Genomic DNA, 22,661 nt, shown 5'->3' with positions numbered 1-22,661 from the left:
GAGTTGTATGTAATTCACTTGATGCTGTAGGTATAGTAGTAGTGATCGGTGGAGGTGGATTTGGTGGAGGTGTGGTTGGGATTGTTTGACCGGAAGTGGGAGCTGGTGAATCCATAGTGCTGTTTGATGCAGTTGGAGAACCAAGAAGCTTGTTCTCCCTAAGTAGGACTCGGTTTCTCCGAAGTGTTATGTCAATCTCAGGATCAATAACTAGTGGTGATGACCTGTGTAACACCCCGTAACCGCAGCGGAAACGTACACGGGATGCAACAGACACATCTGATATCAACAGCATTGCTTATAAAGAAAATACCACTACATTAATTTATAACATATTACATTGTTGCGAGTTGCGTTACTGTCTAGGTGTCACACACATATATTACCAATAAGACATTAATATATATTCATTACAAAACATAGAGCAGCAAGCTTCCAACAGGTAGCACAGATAGTTAAGCACATATCAATCATTCCAACTTGGGCATACCTAGAAAACATGTAAAGAAAACGGGTCAACTACGAATAGTTGGTGAGTTTCACTAATTTAAATAAACACTGACAAATCATTTTAATAATCATTTATTAACAATATAATCATGCTGGGAACTATGTTACCCCAAAACATTTCCATTAACTTCCTGGGAACTATGTTACCCCAGAACAATAATAACCCCTGGGAACTATGTTACCCCAGAACGATAATAACCCCTGGGAACTATGTTACCCCAGAACAATAATAACCCCTGGGAACTATGTTACCCCAGAACAATAATAACCCCTGGGAACTATGTTACCCCAGAACAATAACACATGATAAACATTTTGTATATTCTGTGCATCAGACCATATATATATAAATGTACAAGTATTTCCATACGATCGGTATGTACTTAAATACTTAAATAAGACATGTTTTCCGCCCCGGGAAAATATAATTAAAACAATTCATTAAAAGGGGCTCGTGAAAACTCACCTTTTTGTGAGTCGGTGAGTAATATAAGGAACAGCTACGTGCCTGGATCTGTAATATAATATCTAGTCGTTACTATATAATTCCCATAACTTAAATACGTATCAATCGGTACATCTGGGAACATTGTTAACCCAGTACTGTACTCGATTCGGGGACAATGTTAACCCCGTGACACTTCTAAGGACTCAGATTGTGACATTGCTTAGAGTTTGACAGTCAATTTAGTTAAAGTGATGAAATTATAGCTCGGTTTGACACCCCGTTTGGCCGTGGGGCCCGTTTCCAGTATTTCGGTGCCGGAAACGGTATAATCGGGTAAAATTACCCAAATCATCCGAATTATTTTCGGATGATTTATTTTTACTTAATTTACTTAGATTTATGAAATAGTCCATTTTTAGAGTTTTCATGTACCAGTCAGCTCGCTTATGCGAACTTTGCCGGTTTACACGTTTTAAGCTTTAAAAACTTGTTTTTATGTTCTTTTTAGCACAAATAATTACCCGATTAGTCTCGGGTCTTGAAATTTTGCACAAAACTTAATTTGACAGTAAGGAATTTTGTAAAAATTTTCCAGATTTATTTTCTTATATTTACATTTATTTATCTATTTTTAAATCTTATTAAAACACTAAATATATCAAAAATACCAAAACACTTTAGAAAAATCCCAAATTTTTCTGGGATGATCTTTATCATCCTCATGACTTTCTGGAATTTTCCCAGATTTATTTTCCTATATTTACATTTATTTATCTATTTTTAAATCTTATTAAAATACTAAATATATCAAAAATACCAAAACACTTTAGAAAAATCCCAAATTTTTCTGGGATGATCTCTATCATCCTCATAACTTTCTGGAATTTTCCCAGATTTATTTTCCTATATTTACATTTATTTATCTATTTTTAAATCTTATTAAAATACTAAATATATCAAAAATACCAAAACACTTTAGAAAAATCCCAAATTTTTCTGGAATGATCTCTATCATCCTCATAACTTCCTGGAATTTTTCCAGAATTTAAAACTCATTTTTCAAGCCATTTTCACCCAAAACCGAGCTAGAAAGCCCTAGAACTCGTTTCACCGAAAAGCCTACTTAGACTTTTCCAACTGAGCTCAAATTTTGTGGGTGACTTTTATATGTTATAAAAAGCTTATGTTAAATTTTCCAGAATTTTTCATCATGTTTAGCTATTTTTCACTATTTTTGGCCAAAACCGAGCATTAAATTCACCAAATATTCATCTTTTATCCAAAAATTCACAGATCTCATATTTTCATGTGTAGATCATCTCTGTGAAATTTCGTGACCCGACTCTAAGCACACAACAATCTGTCCATTTTTCATAAACACACGAAAACCGAACTATTTTGTGTTTTCTAGCTTTAGATCGCAAGGATCTCGGTTTCTAGCCTTTGCTAGCCGCTAGATACAACACTTACAAGCACATCAACACCACACCAAGCAAGTTATACCCACAATCAAGCCATTACTTTCCTAGTGTCGGTTAAAACATCAAAACAACGATTTTGACCGTAAAAATCCGTTCTCGACTCTTTCTACTCCTTACTTGGATCAAAATCCTTTGTATAACTTGTATACATCCTTTGATCACACGAGAATCGGTTTCATCTCGGGTTTTCACCCATTTTTCACATGAAACCTCCTTTTCTCAAGATCATGAAGTTAGAAAACAAAATTCAAGCTTAAAAACATATGTTATACCTTCAAATCTTGGTTAGAACTTGGGTTCTTTGGATTGAATGTTTGAAGGTTTGAAGGATTTGAGAGAGTTTGAGAGATTTTGTGATAGAAAAAAAAGAAAAATGAAAGATAATATGAACAAGGGGGGTGGCCGGCCATATGTGGGGGTGTGGGGGGGGCCCACATCTCAAATATTGTCCACACATTTGGATTACGCAATCCGGATAATGTTGTGGATAATCTGGTTCAGTTCGTTTCTCGTTTAAACTCGTAATTCGGCTTGAAACGAGCCTAAAATGGTTGTTTTTCGGGTTAAAATAAAATTTATATAAAACTGATTTAAAAACTTTAAAAACTTAACCCATGACATTAAAACATCATATTATTAATAATTACGCATCTTTTTCGGCTTGATTGATCGTCTCTTGCTTGGTTTGGTGTTAAAGGTTTCGTTTAGCGTACCGACGTACCATTAAATCGAAATCCTTTTTCTGTGCTATAATTTACTTATCCCGAAGCATTAATACTTCGTAAATATCACTAAACATTATATACTTCGTCTATAATGTAATTCCCGATTCGTTCGGGTTTCAATAATCGTTCATTGGTTAATTGTAATTCCAATATGATTCACTATATAATTGAGTATGATTCATACTGTGAACCATATATATTCGTATCAATGTGCTATAACTCATATAATCAATATTAAATAACACGTAAATAGTATATTCCGGCTAGGGTATACCTGGAGTTGCCGGAATCGTTACATTCTCCCCCCGTTATAAAAATTTCGTCCTCGAAATTTTATGCGTCAACTACTTCCTTTTGAGGAAATAGGTGGGGGTATTTCTTCCGAAATTCATCCTTTCGTTCCCAAGTAAATTCTGGGCCTCGTTGCGAATTCTATCTAACTTTGACCAACGAGATCTTATTGTGTCTAAGTTGCTTGATCTTACCGTCCACTATTTCGATGGGCTCCTCTACGAAGTTGAGCCTATCACTTATTTGAACACCCTCTAAGGGTAACACCGATGTCTCATCCGCCAGACATCTTTTCAAATTCGACACATGAAACACGTTATGAACTGCACTTAGTTCCTCAGGCAGTTCTAGTCGGTAAGCTACCGGACCGATCTTTGCAGTAATGTTGAATGGTCCAATGTATCTAGGGGCCAACTTCCCCGCCTTTCCAAACCTGACCACTCCTTTCCAGGGTGATACTTTCAAATATACCTTTTCACCCTTCTCAAATGACAACGGTTTTCGACGGGTATCAGCATAACTCTTCTGCCGATCCCGCGCGGCTTTCAGGTTGTTCTTAATTTCAAGAATCTTGCTGGTCGTCTCCTGGACCAGATCCGATCTAATGATCTGCGGGTCACCCACTTCAGACCAGCAAAGTGGTGATCGGCACTTCCGCCCATACAATGCTTCATAAGGTGCTGCCTTTATACTGCTGTGATAACTGTTATTATAGGAAAATTCAACGAGTGGGAGATGTTGATCCCAATTTCCCTTAAAGTCCAGTACGCAAGCACGAAGCAAATCCTCCAAAGTTTGAATGGTCCTCTCAGACTGACCATCGGTCTGAGGGTGGTAAGCTGTGCTTAGGTCAATACGTGTTCCCAATGCTTCTTGGACAGCTTGCCAAAGTTTGGAGGTGAAATGGCTATCCCTATCGGAGATGATCGAGATGGGGATGCCATGACGAGACACTATTTCATTTATATAAATTTGCGCAAGTCTCTCAGTGTTAAAAGTATTCCTAATTGGAATAAAATGTGCCGATTTGGTTAATCGATCCACGATTACCCAAACCGCATCATGACCTCGGGGTGTCTTGGGGAGGTGTGTCACAAAATCCATTGTGATCTGCTCCCACTTCCATTCCGGAATTTCCGGTTGTTGCAACATTCCCGAAGGTTTCTGGTGCTCCGCCTTAACCCTCGCACACGTCGTACACTTGCCGACGTATGTGGCTATATCCTTTTTCATTCCTGGCCACCAGTAAAATTCTTTCACATCCTTGTACATTTTATCTGATCCCGGATGTATGGAATATTTCGATTTATGTGCTTCATCCATGATCAAATCACGAAGGTCATGGAGGGTCGGGATCCAAATCCGATTTTTGAAATAAAGAATTTCGTCCACACGCTGTTCGAAATTCTTCTCATTCCCGTAAAGTCCTTCTTTATCCAATTGGCCCTCTTTCAACGCCTCGTGTTGAGCGACTCGAATCAAATCTGAAAGGTTCGACTGGACTATCATCCCCAACGCTCGCACACGTAGTGGCTTGACTCGATCCTTTCTACTCAAGGCATCGGCTACAACGTTAGCCTTGCCGGGGTGATATCGTATGTCACAGTCATAGTCACTCAGCAACTCGACCCATCTTCGTTGCCTCATATTCAGTTCTTTCTGATCGAATATGTGTTGCAAACTTTTATGATCAGTGAATATGGTGCACTTTGTACCGTAGAGATAGTGTCTCCAGATTTTAAGTGCAAAGATGACTGCTCCCAGTTCCAAGTCATGAGTAGTGTAGTTTTTCTCATTAACTTTTAACTGTCGAGACGCATAGGCTATGACCTTTTTATTTTGCATTAACACGCATCCTAACCCTCTACGGGATGCGTCACAATATACAACAAATCCATCGTCTCCGTCGGGGAGACTTAAGATTGGCGCTTGGCACAATCTTTGTTTTAGCGTTTGAAACGCCGTTTCCTGCTCTTCACCCCATTCATATTTCCGATCCTTTTGAGTCAGGAGGGTTAAAGGTTGGGCGATGCTGGAAAAATTCTCTATAAATCGACGATAGTATCCAGCTAAGCCTAAGAATTGGCGGATTTCTTTCGGAGATTTAGGCGCTTGCCAATTCTTAATAGCTTCAACCTTACTCGGATCAACGTGTATTCCTTGGTGGTTTATAACATGACCGAGGAATTGCACCTCTTGTAACCAGAAGTTACACTTGGAGAATTTTGCATATAACTTCTCCTGATCCAGGAGCTCTAAAACTAACTTTAAGTGTTGCTCGTGCTCCTCTTTACTCTTCGAGTATATCAAAATATCGTCAATAAATACAATGACGAACTTGTCAAGATAGGGTTTACAGACTCGGTTCATGAGATCCATGAATACCGCTGGCGCATTTGTTAGCCCAAAAGGCATAACTAAAAATTCGTAGTGGCCGTAGCGAGTCCGAAACGCGGTTTTTGGGATATCCTCCTCTAGAATTCTAACTTGGTGGTATCCCGATCTAAGATCAATTTTTGAGAAATAGCTCGCACCTTGTAGTTGGTCGAACAAATCATCGATTCGGGGAAGAGGATATCTATTTTTGATGGTTAATTTGTTCAATTCCCTGTAGTCAATGCACATTCGAAGGCTTCCGTCCTTCTTTTTCACAAATAGTACAGGTGCACCCCACGGGGAATAACTGGGACGTATAAATCCCTTATCCAACAATTCCTGCAACTGGTTGGATAGTTCTTGCATCTCGGACGGTGCAAGTCTGTAAGGGGCCTTAGCAACAGGGCCGGCTTGAGGTAACAGATCGATTCTGAATTCGACCTGTCGGGTTGGCGGTAATCCAGGAAGTTCCTCTGGAAAAACTTGTGGGAATTCGCGTACCACGGGAATATCGTCCACCCGTTTTTCCTCAGAATCAGCGGCCGTCAGGCTCGCTAGATACGCCACACATCCCTGACGTATATATTTCAACACCTTGAGGTGGGATATAAATGGTATCATGGTGCCGGATTTTTCTTCCTGCACTAATACCTCCTCGTCATCCGACACCCGGATCTTGACGGTTTTCTTTTCACAGTTTATTTCTACCCTATTACGAGCCAACCAATCCATTCCCACTATCACGTCAAAACTACCCAATTCTACCGGTAACAAGTCAATCAGGAAGGATTGTTCGCTCAGAATAAAAGGGCAATTCCGAACAATCCGATTAACTATCATGGTTTTACCGTTAGCGACCTCTACGGTGTAGGGTTCTATGGTTTCACCAATAGGAAGGTTTGCTATCGAAAGGAACCTAACGGAGACAAAACTTCTATCGGCGCCTGTATCAAATAATACAGAAGCGTAATGATCAGAGACGAGGAAGGTACCTGTCACTACGCTGGGGTCCTGGCGCGCCTCGTTCGCTCCCATCACAAATGCCCGGCCTCGCGCCGGATTGGACGCCGATGGCTGACCCGCGAGTTGTCTCCCGTTTCCTCCCTGATTCAGTTTCGGGCAGTTCCTTTTGAAGTGATCCGTGCTGCCGCATTCGTAGCAAGCACGGCTAGTGGTCACCATCTGGTTTCCTTGCGGGTTCTGCTGTTGGGCTGGTTGAGTTCTAAATGGTTGCGCCCGAATAGGTTGCGGTTGACGGTTCAGGTTGTTCAGATTTGTCTTACAATTTGGTGCGTAGTGTCCAACCCTGCCACACCGGTGGCACACCACCTCCTTGCACACGCCACTATGGTGGTAACCACATTTCCCACATTTAGGAAACGTTCCCCTCTGCGGTTCTTGCCTTCCGCCCGAACTAGTCATGGCATAGCTCTGGGCAGCGGGCCTAGCTCGTTTACCTTGCTGTTTCTCTCGGATCCTATTGTCATACGTACCTCGCTTTCCCCCAGCCGACTCTCCCGTCGTCTTTATCGATCCGCTCCTTAAGAAATCATACGTGACAATACCAGCCTGTGTCACTGCACCCTCATACGTCTGGTGCCCTCCCGCGTTAACTATGCTCCTCACTACTGGAGTAAGTCCCCAAATATAACGTTCCACCCTCTTTGACTCTGGGGTGACCAACCACGGCACTAATCGTGACAGTTCATTAAACCGGTTGGTATATCCCAAGTGGTCCGCCCCATGCATCTCTAGGTTCCACAATTCATGTTCCAGTTTCTGCAATTCATTCTTTGGGCAGAAATGTTTCAAAACAAGATCCTTAAGCTCTGCCCAGGTCATGCGGTTTGTCGCCGCCTGACCTCGAGTCTGTACTATGGTGTTCCACCATGTCAAGGCATGGTCTGTGAACGTACAGGTGGCGTACTTAACGACACAATCCTCGGGACAGTTGCTGATATTTACCACTGATTCTATTTTCTCTAACCATTTCACTAACCCATTCGGTCCTTCCGACCCGTTAAATTCTAAAGGCTTGCATAACATAAAGTCCTTGATTGAACAACCCCTGGATGGTCCAGTGCGGTTGGTCTCTACAGTAGGGATAGGGCCATTACTGTCGGTAGCGACCACCGTAGGCGGTGCGTCAGTACTCGGCATAGTGTTGTCATTCCTTGGAGGATTAGCGTTTTGTTCCCCGTCATTATTTATGGGCGTTTGATTGCTCGGAGGGGTTGGATTGGTCGAGTTATTAATACTGGCGGCGATACGCGATACTATATCCGGTATCGCCGCCTCCAACTGTTGAGCAATCAAACGGCTCACATCTACTTCCGATATTTTCGTTGATCGTTTCGGTGCCATTCTACACAACATCAAGGAAACACATATAATTAATACCATTCCAAATTATGAAACACAAACACATTCCATACATTAATAAACATTAGTACATATTACACAAACATCCATTTACATACTTCCCAGTCATCATTACACAACTAAGTTTTAATACAAAGGGCCTATGTTGGTATCATCCTCGACATAACCCGCAATGGGTCAGTGCTTGAATGATACCCAAAAGTATCGATAATGATATGCCCTACAAGAGACCCCCTATGGGCTAGTGGTTGTACTATAACTAAACAAGATTCACTCCGTGTTAGTATCACCACTAACTACTTACACGGAGTATCAAAAAGCGGTTCAAGATTCTACCATCCAACACATCTACACATGGTGGTAAACCAACCCCACCAACACCGCCACCAGCACCACCAACACCGCCATCATAACCCGCATTCGGGTTTCCATCTGGTCGATCAACCAGTGGGAGTATGAGCACTCCCTTTTTAACTGGTTAATAGCATACTGGTGGTCCAGTATGCTGTCCCCGAGGTACGCCCGCCTCTGTACCCCCACGACCAGGGCGGCAGAGTGCTCGTTCACCTGCTCGGTGAGAACACGTAGCCAAGCCGCCAAGTCCCGCTCCTGCCTTGGAAGACCCCACACAGGTAGGGTTGCAGGCTCGGGTTGGGGGCGGGAAGACTCGCCCCGGTGGTATGTGGATCTGGGTGGGGTAACAGTGGGCGGAACATACGGGGCACTGATCCGCGCCGTGAGGCGGGGACCGTGTCTGGGGGGAATCGGGGCGGTCTGTGGTGCGGGCGGGGTAGGAGACCTGGTAACCCTAGCAGGGGAGGGTAAACTAGCACTCCTAGCTGGGGTGGTCTGTCTAGAGGCACTATGACTAGCCTCTGAAGGCTCGGAGTTGGGTGCTACACTTGGGCTTCCAGAGGCCCCGGAACTGACCTCTTCTGGGTCCTCTTCCGTCGACACACTAGGTGTTCTTGCCATTTTTACCTGCACACAAGTTAACAAACATATAGTCCCTTTTCATAGTGTAATTCAAAATCAAATTAACATGCACTTACTTATACAATTTTGCCACATAATAATATTATTATACATTTACACATATGTTGCCAATTTTACCTATTTAAGTCCCCCGTGACTTCCCCTGAATTCCCTCGTGCAGACAAGTCTGTTATTATGTTCCGGACCATAATAACCCACTTGTCCATCCAAGTTCATCCCGATCTCGTCACAATATATTATTAGTTGATATTCAGATCCTATAATACTTGAGCTACTGGTTATATTTTAGGTATCTTTTTCAGACATCCTAATTCTTTATAACCAATGGCTCTGATACCAAGTTCTGTAACACCCCGTAACCGCAGCGGAAACGTACACGGGATGCAACAGACACATCTGATATCAACAGCATTGCTTATAAAGAAAATACCACTACATTAATTTATAACATATTACATTGTTGCGAGTTGCGTTACTGTCTAGGTGTCACACACATATATTACCAATAAGACATTAATATATATTCATTACAAAACATAGAGCAGCAAGCTTCCAACAGGTAGCACAGATAGTTAAGCATATATCAATCATTCCAACTTGGGCATACCTAGAAAACATGTAAAGAAAACGGGTCAACTACGAATAGTTGGTGAGTTTCACTAATTTAAATAAACACTGACAAATCATTTTAATAATCATTTATTAATAATATAATCATGCTGGGAACTATGTTACCCCAAAACATTTCCATTAACTTCCTGGGAACTATGTTACCCCAAAACATTTCCATTAACTTCCTGGGAACTATGTTACCCCAGAACAATAATAACCCCTGGGAACTATGTTACCCCAGAACGATAATAACCCCTGGGAACTATGTTACCCCAGAACAATAATAACCCCTGGGAACTATGTTACCCCAGAACAATAATAACCCCTGGGAACTATGTTACCCCAGAACAATAACACATGATAAACATTTTGTATATTCTGTGCATCAGACCATATATATATAAATGTACAAGTATTTCCATACGATCGGTATGTACTTAAATACTTAAATAAGACATGTTTTCCGCCCCGGGAAAATATAATTAAAACAATTCATTAAAAGGGGCTCGTGAAAACTCACCTTTTTGTGAGTCGGTGAGTAATATAAGGAACAGCTACGTGCCTGGATCTGTAATATAATATCTAGTCGTTACTATATAATTCCCATAACTTAAATACGTATCAATCGGTACATCTGGGAACATTGTTAACCCAGTACTGTACTCGATTCGGGGACAATGTTAACCCCGTGACACTTCTAAGGACTCAGATTGTGACATTGCTTAGAGTTTGACAGTCAATTTAGTTAAAGTGATGAAATTATAGCTCGGTTTGACACCCCGTTTGGCCGTGGGGCCCGTTTCCAGTATTTCGGTGCCGGAAACGGTATAATCGGGTAAAATTACCCAAATCATCCGAATTATTTTCGGATGATTTATTTTTACTTAATTTACTTAGATTTATGAAACAGTCCATTTTTAGAGTTTTCATGTACCAGTCAGCTCGCTTATGCGAACTTTGCCGGTTTACACGTTTTAAGCTTTAAAAACTTGTTTTTATGTTCTTTTTAGCACAAATAATTACCCGATTAGTCTCGGGTCTTGAAATTTTGCACAAAACTTAATTTGACAGTAAGGAATTTTGTAAAAATTTTCCAGATTTATTTTCTTATATTTACATTTATTTATCTATTTTTAAATCTTATTAAAACACTAAATATATCAAAAATACCAAAACACTTTAGAAAAATCCCAAATTTTTCTGGGATGATATTTATCATCCTCATGACTTTCTGGAATTTTCCCAGATTTATTTTCCTATATTTACATTTATTTATCTATTTTTAAATCTTATTAAAATACTAAATATATCAAAAATACCAAAACACTTTAGAAAAATCCCAAATTTTTCTGGGATGATCTCTATCATCCTCATAACTTTCTGGAATTTTCCCAGATTTATTTTCCTATATTTACATTTATTTATCTATTTTTAAATCTTATTAAAATACTAAATATATCAAAAATACCAAAACACTTTAGAAAAATCCCAAATTTTTCTGGGATGATCTCTATCATCCTCATAACTTCCTGGAATTTTTCCAGAATTTAAAACTCATTTTTCAAGCCATTTTCACCCAAAACCGAGCTAGAAAGCCCTAGAACTCGTTTCACCGAAAAGCCTACTTAGACTTTTCCAACTGAGCTCAAATTTTGTGGGTGACTTTTATATGTTATAAAAAGCTTATGTTAAATTTTCCAGAATTTTTCATCATGTTTAGCTATTTTTCACTATTTTTGGCCAAAACCGAGCATTAAATTCACCAAATATTCATCTTTTATCCAAAAATTCACAGATCTCATATTTTCATGTGTAGATCATCTCTGTGAAATTTCGTGACCCGACTCTAAGCACACAACAATCTGTCCATTTTTCATAAACACACGAAAACCGAACTATTTTGTGTTTTCTAGCTTTAGATCGCAAGGATCTCGGTTTCTAGCCTTTGCTAGCCGCTAGATACAACACTTACAAGCACATCAACACCACACCAAGCAAGTTATACCCACAATCAAGCCATTACTTTCCTAGTGTCGGTTAAAACATCAAAACAACGATTTTGACCGTAAAAATCCGTTCTCGACTCTTTCTACTCCTTACTTGGATCAAAATCCTTTGTATAACTTGTATACATCCTTTGATCACACGAGAATCGGTTTCATCTCGGGTTTTCACCCATTTTTCACATGAAACCTCCTTTTCTCAAGATCATGAAGTTAGAAAACAAAATTCAAGCTTAAAAACATATGTTATACCTTCAAATCTTGGTTAGAACTTGGGTTCTTTGGATTGAATGTTTGAAGGTTTGAAGGATTTGAGAGAGTTTGAGAGATTTTGTGATAGAAAAAAAAGAAAAATGAAAGATAATATGAACAAGGGGGGTGGCCGGCCATATGTGGGGGTGTGGGGGGGGGCCCACATCTCAAATATTGTCCACACATTTGGATTACGCAATCCGGATAATGTTGTGGATAATCTGGTTCAGTTCGTTTCTCGTTTAAACTCGTAATTCGGCTTGAAACGAGCCTAAAATGGTTGTTTTTCGGGTTAAAATAAAATTTATATAAAACTGATTTAAAAACTTTAAAAACTTAACCCATGACATTAAAACATCATATTATTAATAATTACGCATCTTTTTCGGCTTGATTGATCGTCTCTTGCTTGGTTTGGTGTTAAAGGTTTCGTTTAGCGTACCGACGTACCATTAAATCGAAATCCTTTTTCTGTGCTATAATTTACTTATCCCGAAGCATTAATACTTCGTAAATATCACTAAACATTATATACTTCGTCTATAATGTAATTCCCGATTCGTTCGGGTTTCAATAATCGTTCATTGGTTAATTGTAATTCCAATATGATTCACTATATAATTGAGTATGATTCATACTGTGAACCATATATATTCGTATCAATGTGCTATAACTCATATAATCAATATTAAATAACACGTAAATAGTATATTCCGGCTAGGGTATACCTGGAGTTGCCGGAATCGTTACAACCTGTTAGAGCATCTAGTATGAAAACACCTGTAGGTACCTGCACACTAACATAACCAACGTAAACCCAAAAATAACAAACAAAAACTACTAAAGCTAACACACGTTGCGCACTACTCCCCGGCAACGGCGCCAAAATTTGACGTGAGGTCGAAGACTCACTCAAAAATAAACCAAATACAACTAAATAGATAGCAGTAAGTGGGTATCGAACACAGTGATTTTGTGGAAAATGTGTTTCTAAGTAGCTTTGCAATTTATCTATATTAATCTAAGTTCAAAAAATAAATTCAAAGATTTGGTTGTTTGGTTTGATTAACAAAAAGAACTGAAAAAAATTTAACGAGTTTTAAAACAATACGAGAAAATATGCCTTCCCTCGGTTTCAGGTTTTTACGAATGCCAAAATAACTGTTTAAACTTAGATGAACGATAAAGATATAGTTTGTGCCTATGCAAACGATTGTGATAATTGAAGACTAAATACTTTGATTATAAATGCAAGGTATTCACTCAAATATCAATTAGTTTATCCAACCCCGAATCCTTTCCGATAAATCTTGATTGCTTACAACACCAAGAAATGACTGTTTAGAACACGAACTCAACAAACTAACAATCTACTAATCAATTCATAAACACCATAATAATGAAATCAATAAGATCAAACTATTATCTCAGAAATTGCATAAACATTCAATCAACATTCATAATAAAACCTTACAATCCGAGGGTAAACACAAAGAAAATTAGCCGAGCATGATCCGGTTCATCATCCCTTCGATTATAGTAATCATAAGAATTAAAAATATCAAATCAACAATTGGAATCACCAAACTATTGTTCTTGGACCCAAAAATCGCCCCTAGGTCGTTCTCAAGTGTTAGATAGATCAAAAGACACCAAAAAATCGGAATAAAAACAAGTATTTTCGGCATCCATAGCTCCACACCGTGGCCCACGGTTCCCACCGTGGCCCACAGTGGTCTCCACGGTCCCCAGAACTCACGGTACGGTGAGTTCTGGTCATTTTTGATCAATTGGACCGTGGCCCACAGTGGAGCTCTTTCTCATTTTCTTCATATCTTTCTCGTTTCAACTCCGTTTTCTTCGCCGTTTTTGCCCACGTTCTCGTGATTTTCATCCTCTATCTCCTCATACCTGCAAATAACCACACAACAATCTAGTTCCCATGAAATTAACATTTAATGCATTGATTTTTATATCATTTAAGCTCACTTACGGGTCATACTCCGATTCACCCGTCAATAATCTAATTAAATATGCAGATAGTAGCCTCTAACCCTCGCCGTCATAACACCTATACTTAATTACAATCTAATCATCCTTTTGACTGTGTTCTTCAACTCGTTTTGGTCGACCCTGTTCTTCTCAATTAATCAGTCATAAATCACTATACCATGTTATTGTTTATTGATATGTATTCGCCATTGATCAATTAACAATAACCCTAACAAAGTCTGATAAAAATCACAGATTAATCCAATTGTTAATTCTAGGGTTTTAAACTGATTTGGGTTTTGATTATGTTAGTTTATATTTATCTGATTTGATGTTATAACCAGGTTAGCCACCAGCCCAGTTGGCTGGTGCACCCCTGGTTTAGACTTTGAACTGGTTGGTCACGGGTTCGAACCCCAGCCGTCCCATTTTGTTCCTATTTTTGGTATTTTTGAGATTTAATCCATTTTAAATTTATAATAACCATGAATAACAATAAATAAATTATATTTTATTACAAACCGACAAGAATACATGTGTTTTTCCACGTCTTCATTAAAACCCTATATATATGTACATATATATGTATAAACATATATATATATATATATATATATATATATTTATATATGTATGTAGGGGTGGGTTATAATAAAAAGAAATAGTTTTCTAGGAATAGTAAGAATAAATCTAGGCCCTTAGATCTATGATCTAGTGGTTGAGATTGGTAGTTTTCAAAATAGCAAATAGTTTCCTAGGATCAAGAATTTAGGCTACATAGTTTCTTAACTCTAGATTTTATGCCCTTCGTACTCTTCCTACAAAACTATGTATTTTTATTTTAACCCTTTTCTATGTATATATATATAATAAAACTTGTTTAAATCTAAATATTTAAGATTTATATAAATAAAAATTGATTATATATATATATTTAAATAAACTAACTTTTATATCATAATATATATATATATATATATATATATATATATATATGATTAAATTAACTTTGTATAGTTATGTATCATAAACATGTTCTTTAAAATAATATTTTTATTTATTAGATATCTATACTACATTATAATATATAATATACAGGCAACCTTTCAACTTCTCCTACTGTCTCTCTTGAGAAGCCTTAGTATTTATTAGAGTTTATGGCCAGCGAATTCAAACTTCAGCTTCAGGCGACCGTCAATTATACTCCGGCATCCATTAACTGCAATCCCCCCTCATTCAATATATGTTATCCTCAAGCTTCAATTGCAATTAATATGTAATCAATTGAATTGAATTGAACAGTCACAATGCAATCATGATAATTGCTCATCAATTGAATCAAGCACCTGCTTCATTTTACGTGTCACAACTCGATCGTCGATGTCAGTTTCGACCCTCTCTTATCTCAACTCGAATTGATTCTCACTTTATCCAATTAGGGCTAAAGCTTATGTGGATCGATTTTTGAGAGGTAGTTCTACCATGGCCAGCGTTTTCATCCTAGGTAATCTAATTCCATCTTTTATCATCATCTATATTGCTGTTAACTTAAGTAATTGGTCATATGATCCATCAATCCGACAACATTTCTTCAGGTTTTGCATTATGGTCTCTATACAATCTATAAATATATATGTTTTTATGTTTAATTACGACCCTTTAGTGTCCTTTATTATATGCTTATGAGACTGTTTATGTTGTTTTTACGGGCTGTGACGAAACATTTTTTTTTCATATTTTGGTTGTTATTGATATTAGTATATGCTTCTCATTGCATTGACTAAAGTTTGAAGTTCAAACAAGTCAAATCACATGTTATTGCTATTCATAAATTGTTTGATATCATTATAAAGGCGATTTCTGCACATGCATATGATGAAACTTGAGTTTGTACAAATCTTTTCATTTTTATAGAAGAATGGAGGAACAATTAATACTGGGTTCCGCCCTCCGTCGCTGAGCGTATAGAGCACAATCATTGGATTTGTCATTCTCTGGTATGACATCATTGTGTATGTTATTGCGTTATTAAACTTTCTTATTATTATATTTGTTTATTTATTTCATGACGATAATTGGAGAAATGACATGTTTTTGGTAGGCAATGACCATTATTCTGCATCTTTATTCGACTTTCCGGTCACTGTGGAATCTTTCAAAATTTATGATGACAATGGTATGATGAAAACTGCAGCGGCCAAGCACGACATGTTTCTTAATTCTTAATCTTATGCATGTAATCAAGTAAACTTTGTTGTGATTTATTTGACGTCTATGCATATATTTTATAAACGGGCTGGTTGGGTGTCGGTCCAAAACATGAAATGGGTCATGTTATATAATTATTTCTAATATGGTTTCTAATATTATGTCACTTTAGTTATAATCTCGGTTTTCAAACTTTTTATAACTAAATTTAACTTATTGTCACATTTTGGTATATGTAACGAACTGTTTTCTGGACCCATTGATTGTGATATCGATATCTATTGCCAGCCTCAACTTGTCCTGCGGTTAGAGAAAGATCAGCTTAATATCATAAATGATGGAATAGCTAGATTAATTCTTGACCCTATTTGCCACTTGTTTGTTCTTAACTATTTCAAGGTAATTATTGACATACGGTTATCCGATGATGAGATCAATGAATGTTTCAAGCTCAATGCTGATATCAGTGAAGAGAATGAAAAATGACATGGGATTTGGGATTTTCGTATGCTTCACAATTATCTTCCGGTATGCTGCCTTGAATCCCTAAAAATGTTTTGAGTTCGAGTTGGCTCATTTATTATTATTTGTTTATACATTTTTAGTTAAATATTATACATATTTACAACTATTTTTATATGTAATATAGATACGGATTGTACAAACATGTATTAAATATACAATATTAAAATTATATAAATAAAAGCTACATATAAGTAGGTTATGAGCTTGAAGATGAATTTCATTGCATTTTTAATGATTTATGATATCTGGTTATTCTAGATTTGTATGCTTAATTTGCATGATGGGCAGACTCAAACCCAAAGGCCTGTGTTTAGGTGGTTGGGAACGAAAAGTCAAACAAACAGATGGTCAACGATGACCATCCGCTGATGTAGTTCATCAATAATATAAAAAAGGCCACTTTGGACTGAAATCACAAAGCCAAACCGGTTGACACTCAAGGACAACCCCAGCCTATCAAACCAAACCATGACGGGGTTGCACTAATGGAAATCAGAGATGCAGGGAAGGGGGGAATATGAGCGGCAAGTTGGAACTATTCATCTCGTCAATTTTTAAACGGTAGTAAATCATATCATTATTAGGTAACTAAATGAACCAAATAAACATGTACACGAATAATTAAACGAACCGGGTATTCTTGTTCGTGTTGGTTCGTCAAAAAAATGAATGTCTTCGTGTTCCTTTTAAGTTCGTGACTTCGTTCGTTATCAAAATAAACGAACGATCCACGAACGTAAATAAACATATATAACCGAGCTAATGAAAAGTACATATGAAAAAAAAGATGTGTAATGTGCCTGAAATATTTACTGGGGTTTCGAGCTTAAAAAGACTTTTTGTTAACACAACTATTTTGCAACGCGATAATGTTTTTAATAGATTTGCGCAGGTTCAAGAACTTCTAACTTTTGGTGCATAATTTGTCACTGGAAATCTGGAATGCTTAATGTCGGTTACATAGGCTTAGAGCGGATTCATTAGAGCCTTAAGGGTGATGATCTTTGTTATGATAAACAGTTCTACAGAAAAGTAAATGCAAACTTTAGGAAATGCATTTTCCATATGTTTTGTTTGATTTTAAAACCCGCTGGTGTAAGTAGAAATGGAGAAATGAATACAGCTATTTTATTTTATGTTAATTTGGTTGAAAAGTTAAGCTTTAATTGAAAAATTAGGAAACATGCAATCTTTCATGTTTTCCATGATATTGATTATACAACTTAGGCTGGGGCTAAAGTGAGTATATGTTTGGATCATTTTCGTATATTGCATGGTGGTTTTGGTGAGATTTTATTTTATTTTTCATTGCTTCTTTCGTATATTGCATGATTATACAACTCACCTTTTTTATTTAATAGGGTTTTTATTTATTTATTTTTTTGCTATAGCAAACGCCGGTAGTATAACGAACCGTTACAGACCAAGTAGATTTCCATTTACTGTTTATAATTAAAAAATTGTTCCCATACATAATGAAATTCTCAACTTGTGATCATATGACACACCCACCGCGAAGCTTTGCTACTACTCAAGTGTTTAAATCCCTGATGCGGCTTCGTCAAGTGGATGCTAGCTTTGCAAATTGTCTTGTGTTGACATTAACAACCTACACTACCATTTGTTGCATTAGCCTATAGCAACCGTACCAATGCCTCACACCATCGAAATTCCATCATGTCTCCGGCGCAAACCTAACTCATACCGACCTAATCCTCATTGTGTCCCCGCCGCAACGCGCGGGCACACCTACTAGTATTAGATAAAGTATAAAAAAGATTTATATTAAAAGATCTATAATAATAATAATAATAATAATAATAATAAATCTAAGTAATACACATTTATCAAAATAATAATAATTGATCATCAAATTCCCAACTTTCTTCAAATCCGTCAATTATTTATATTTATTGTTTCCGCACTTATTCTTTATTAGGCTTTATCGTCAAAACTTGATCTACCATCCTCATTCTTATTATATTATTATCCTCGTTTGCTCATCTAATAAGGTGAGTATCTCATTTCTCTCTTTTACTCATTTTATCTTTTGGGGACATATGCGTAGCTAGATATTTTTATATTATATAGTATTCAACCGCAACTATTATCCTTGTGTGTATATCAGTTTATGCCTAACTTGCTATTTACTTGTTTTATTTATAGCATTCGGAGAGGTCCATCATTGATAGTATGATCATACGACTATCTTTGGTAACCAATGTCCATTCGTATGGCAACGGTTTATGTCACACCCGGCCCTGAGCGGCGGAAACAGCCGGGCGCGCGCGAGTGGGGATTGATAATTAAGCACGGGCCATTGCAAACATTCAAAGATTTTCATTGCGCATGAAATGTTTAATACAATACATTACATTGTTTAAAAATTACATAAAAACATCCAAGTATAAAAACTGTTGAAGATTTCCACGCCATATCCCCATGCGCGGCGGGAACAACCACGCGCATCGAAGGGATAGAACTAAAATCTTCCAAAAAGCTAATTTAGATGTTCAGCGTGAGGTGCTCTAAGTGTGACTCCATGCGCTACCTAATTATCTCCTGAAAGACACGTAAAAACATTTGAATCAGTATAAACTGAGTGAGTTCACAAGTTTTAGTAACTTGATAAATCATATTGCATCATAATTCTGATAAAACCATCTTGAAACAGATCTGACAACATAATTCTGATAAAACCATCCCGCGGGTTACGCGCGAACATTTCTGAGGACGCGCTCGTCTGTGTAAGTGGCGCTGCCACTACGAGCTAAAATAATGTATTATCGTCCCGCGGTTTACGCGTGGACATTTCTGAAAAATCGTGCTCGTCTATGTAAGTGGCGCTGCCACTACGAGCTAAAATAACGTATTACCGTCCCGCGGGTTACGCGCGGACGTTGTGCCGGAAAACAAGGCGCTCGTCTAAGTAAGAGGCGCGACCTCTACGAGCGGGCTCGACCCCATAGTACTGCCCCTTAACCATACTAGGCACTCGTCTAAGTAAGAGGTGCGACCCCTACGAGTGGGTGGATCAAACCAGCAGTCCCTACCCTTAGAGTTCCAATGGTAAAGTGATCACTTACTCGTTCTTGCGCACTCATATCGAAAACCATAGATAACTGTTTGCATTGCTCGAAAACTTACCATAATAAATTATAAGTTAAACACATAATCGCTTGCATTGTTCGTAAATATACCATGATAAAATGTAATTTAAACACGTGTCCCTCGCCCCGAAAACAGGTTAAAAACAGTGAAAATAGTGAAATGGGGGCTGTGAGACTCACCCGAGGTTCTTGTTAAGGGATTAATCGAGATTCGGGTTTTCCTGGTGTTGGCCTCGGAATCGAAGGTCTAGAATACGATTAAATAACAAGAAATCTATATTAAGATCAAGATATAAGGGTTGGAAAGTAGATCTCAAGGTTATAATCTCGGCTTACCTAGTAACAGGAACGGAATTGAAAATCAAATAGATGATTGGGAGATGATTCAGAGCAGTTTTGCAGTTTTAAGAGAGAAGTTTGAAGTGTGTTGAGTGATACATATTTATAGGCAAACTCAATGGAACACAATCCCTTGATTTAGGGGATTGTAATCTTTTCATATCTAGGTGTGATGATGATAAAGTATGGAAAGTATTATTATTTATTCAAAAGTGGAGGAGTGGGTAAAAGATTCTGATTTTCGCAGGACATGCAGGTCTGTGGTTGGTGAGAGTAGGGTGGCTGATAGTTGACTGTTCATGCCACAGTGTGCTTTTGCCAGTGCACAGTAAAAAGTAGAAATTTTCTGAAACACGTTACTGTTTTCTTTTGGGCGGGAATAATCCCCTTTATTCTGAAAAATACTGTGTTTTGTGCGTGAACCTTGCGCGTACAGCCTTATGCGTGTAGGATTCTGCGTGTAGAATGTTTCTTTGCTGCGGGTAGGTACGTAACCTTCTCGCAGTCAGGGACATTGAGTTTCATTTGTAGATCCTCCAAGTGGTCTTGGTATTTCAACATAGTGATCAGTTATGTTGAAGTCAATTCCATCTTGGAGCTTCAGACAAACTAGCTCTCAATGTTCCCGCCATGCGGGGAGGTTAGTTCCCTTCCGCACGCGCATAAACGATTTAGGGTGCACCCGCCTTAGCATCATGCGTGACGGTCAACCCATTAGACATCATAACGTTAAGGTACATGAAAACATAAAGCCAAAACATTCGCGCATGGCGCATATAACATATGCCCACGCTGGTTCTTAACATGGTGCGTTCGCGCAGGGCGCACATAACAAATGCACGCGCTGACTAACATGGCGCGCTCGCGCAGGGCGCACATAACAAATGCACGCGCTGACTAACATGGCGCGCTCGCGCAGGGCGCACATAACATAATTACCTAATATTTAGGTTGATTACTTGGTTTAAGGGATTGGGATTTTACCGGGTGTCACATTCTCCCCCTGTTAAGCGAATTTCGTCCCGAAATTTAGGAGACGTTGCTGGCAGAAGCCATGCTCTGAAAGAGGTGTGGGTATTTCATGCGCATCTGGTCTTCTCTTTCCCAAGTGAATTCAGGCCCACGCCTCGAGTTCCATTGAACCTTTACTAACTTGATTCTGCTTCTGCGCAACTTTTGTTCTTTCCAATCGGTTATTGCTATGGGTTCTTCTACGAAGTGCAGCTGTTTGTCGATGTGAATTTCTTCCAACGGTAAAATCAACGTTTCATCAGATAAACACTTTTTGAGGTTGGACACATGAAACGTGTCATGAATTCCACTGAGTTCGGCGGGTAAATGGAGTTTATAAGCAACCGGACCGATCCTTTCCAGGATCTCAAATGGTCCAATGTAGCGCGGATTCAACTTTCCTCGCTTGCCGAAACGGGGGACTCCTTTCCATGGAGAGACTTTCAAAAGTACTTTATCCCCTACTTGAAACTCCAATGGTTTCCTTCGCACATCTGCGTAGCTCTTCTGTCTGTCGCGCGCTGTCTTAAGGCGATTCCTTATCTGAAAAATCTTGTCTGTTGTTTCTTGGATCAATTCTGGACCAGTCATTTGCTTGTCACCCACTTCAGCCCAGCACAGTGGGGATCTACACTTGCGCCCATACAAAGCTTCGAACGGCGCAGCCTTAATACTTGTGTGATAGCTGTTGTTGTAAGAAAATTCAACCAATGGGAGATGAGTATCCCAGCTACCACCGAAATCGATTGCGCACGCGCGCAGCATATCTTCCAATGTCTGGATTGTTCGCTCGCTTTGCCCATCCGTTTGAGGATGATAAGCTGTACTCATATCAAGGCGAGTACCTAGAGCTCCTTGTAACGATCTCCAAAACCTTGATGTGAACCGACTATCTCTATCAGAAATGATGGACACTGGGACTCCATGTTTTGAAACTACTTCTCGAATATACAATCGGGCTAACTTTTCCATCTTATCGGTTTCCTTGATCGGCAGGAAGTGCGCTGACTTAGTTAGCCGATCTACAATAACCCAGATCGTGTCATAACCCCCAGGTGTCCTTGGCAGTTTGGTGATGAAGTCCATAGAGATTTGTTCCCACTTCCACATGGGAATTTCTGGCTGCTGAAGTAACCCCGACGGCTTCTGATATTCAGCCTTTACTTTTGAACACGTCAGGCACTTACTGACATACGTCGCGATGGCGCCTTTAAGATTGGGCCACCAATACAGCGTTTTAACATCTTGGTACATCTTGTCTGCGCCAGGATGTACGGAATACCGCGTCTTGTGAGCTTCGTTCAAGACCTGTTCGCGCAATCCTCCCTTGAGAGGGACCCATATGCGGTTAGCAAAATATCGAGTGTCGTTTTCTTTGAGCTCCAAATTCTTAATCATAC

Source organism: Bidens hawaiensis, unplaced genomic scaffold (genome assembly GCF_021521415.1).
Source record: "Bidens hawaiensis isolate Kalapana, Puna unplaced genomic scaffold, B.hawaiensis_p1.1 tig00013749_1, whole genome shotgun sequence".
Taxonomy (NCBI): Eukaryota; Viridiplantae; Streptophyta; class Magnoliopsida; order Asterales; family Asteraceae; genus Bidens; species Bidens hawaiensis.
The sequence above is the reverse complement of the archived record's forward strand: the minus strand, read 5'-3'. Positions refer to the sequence as shown.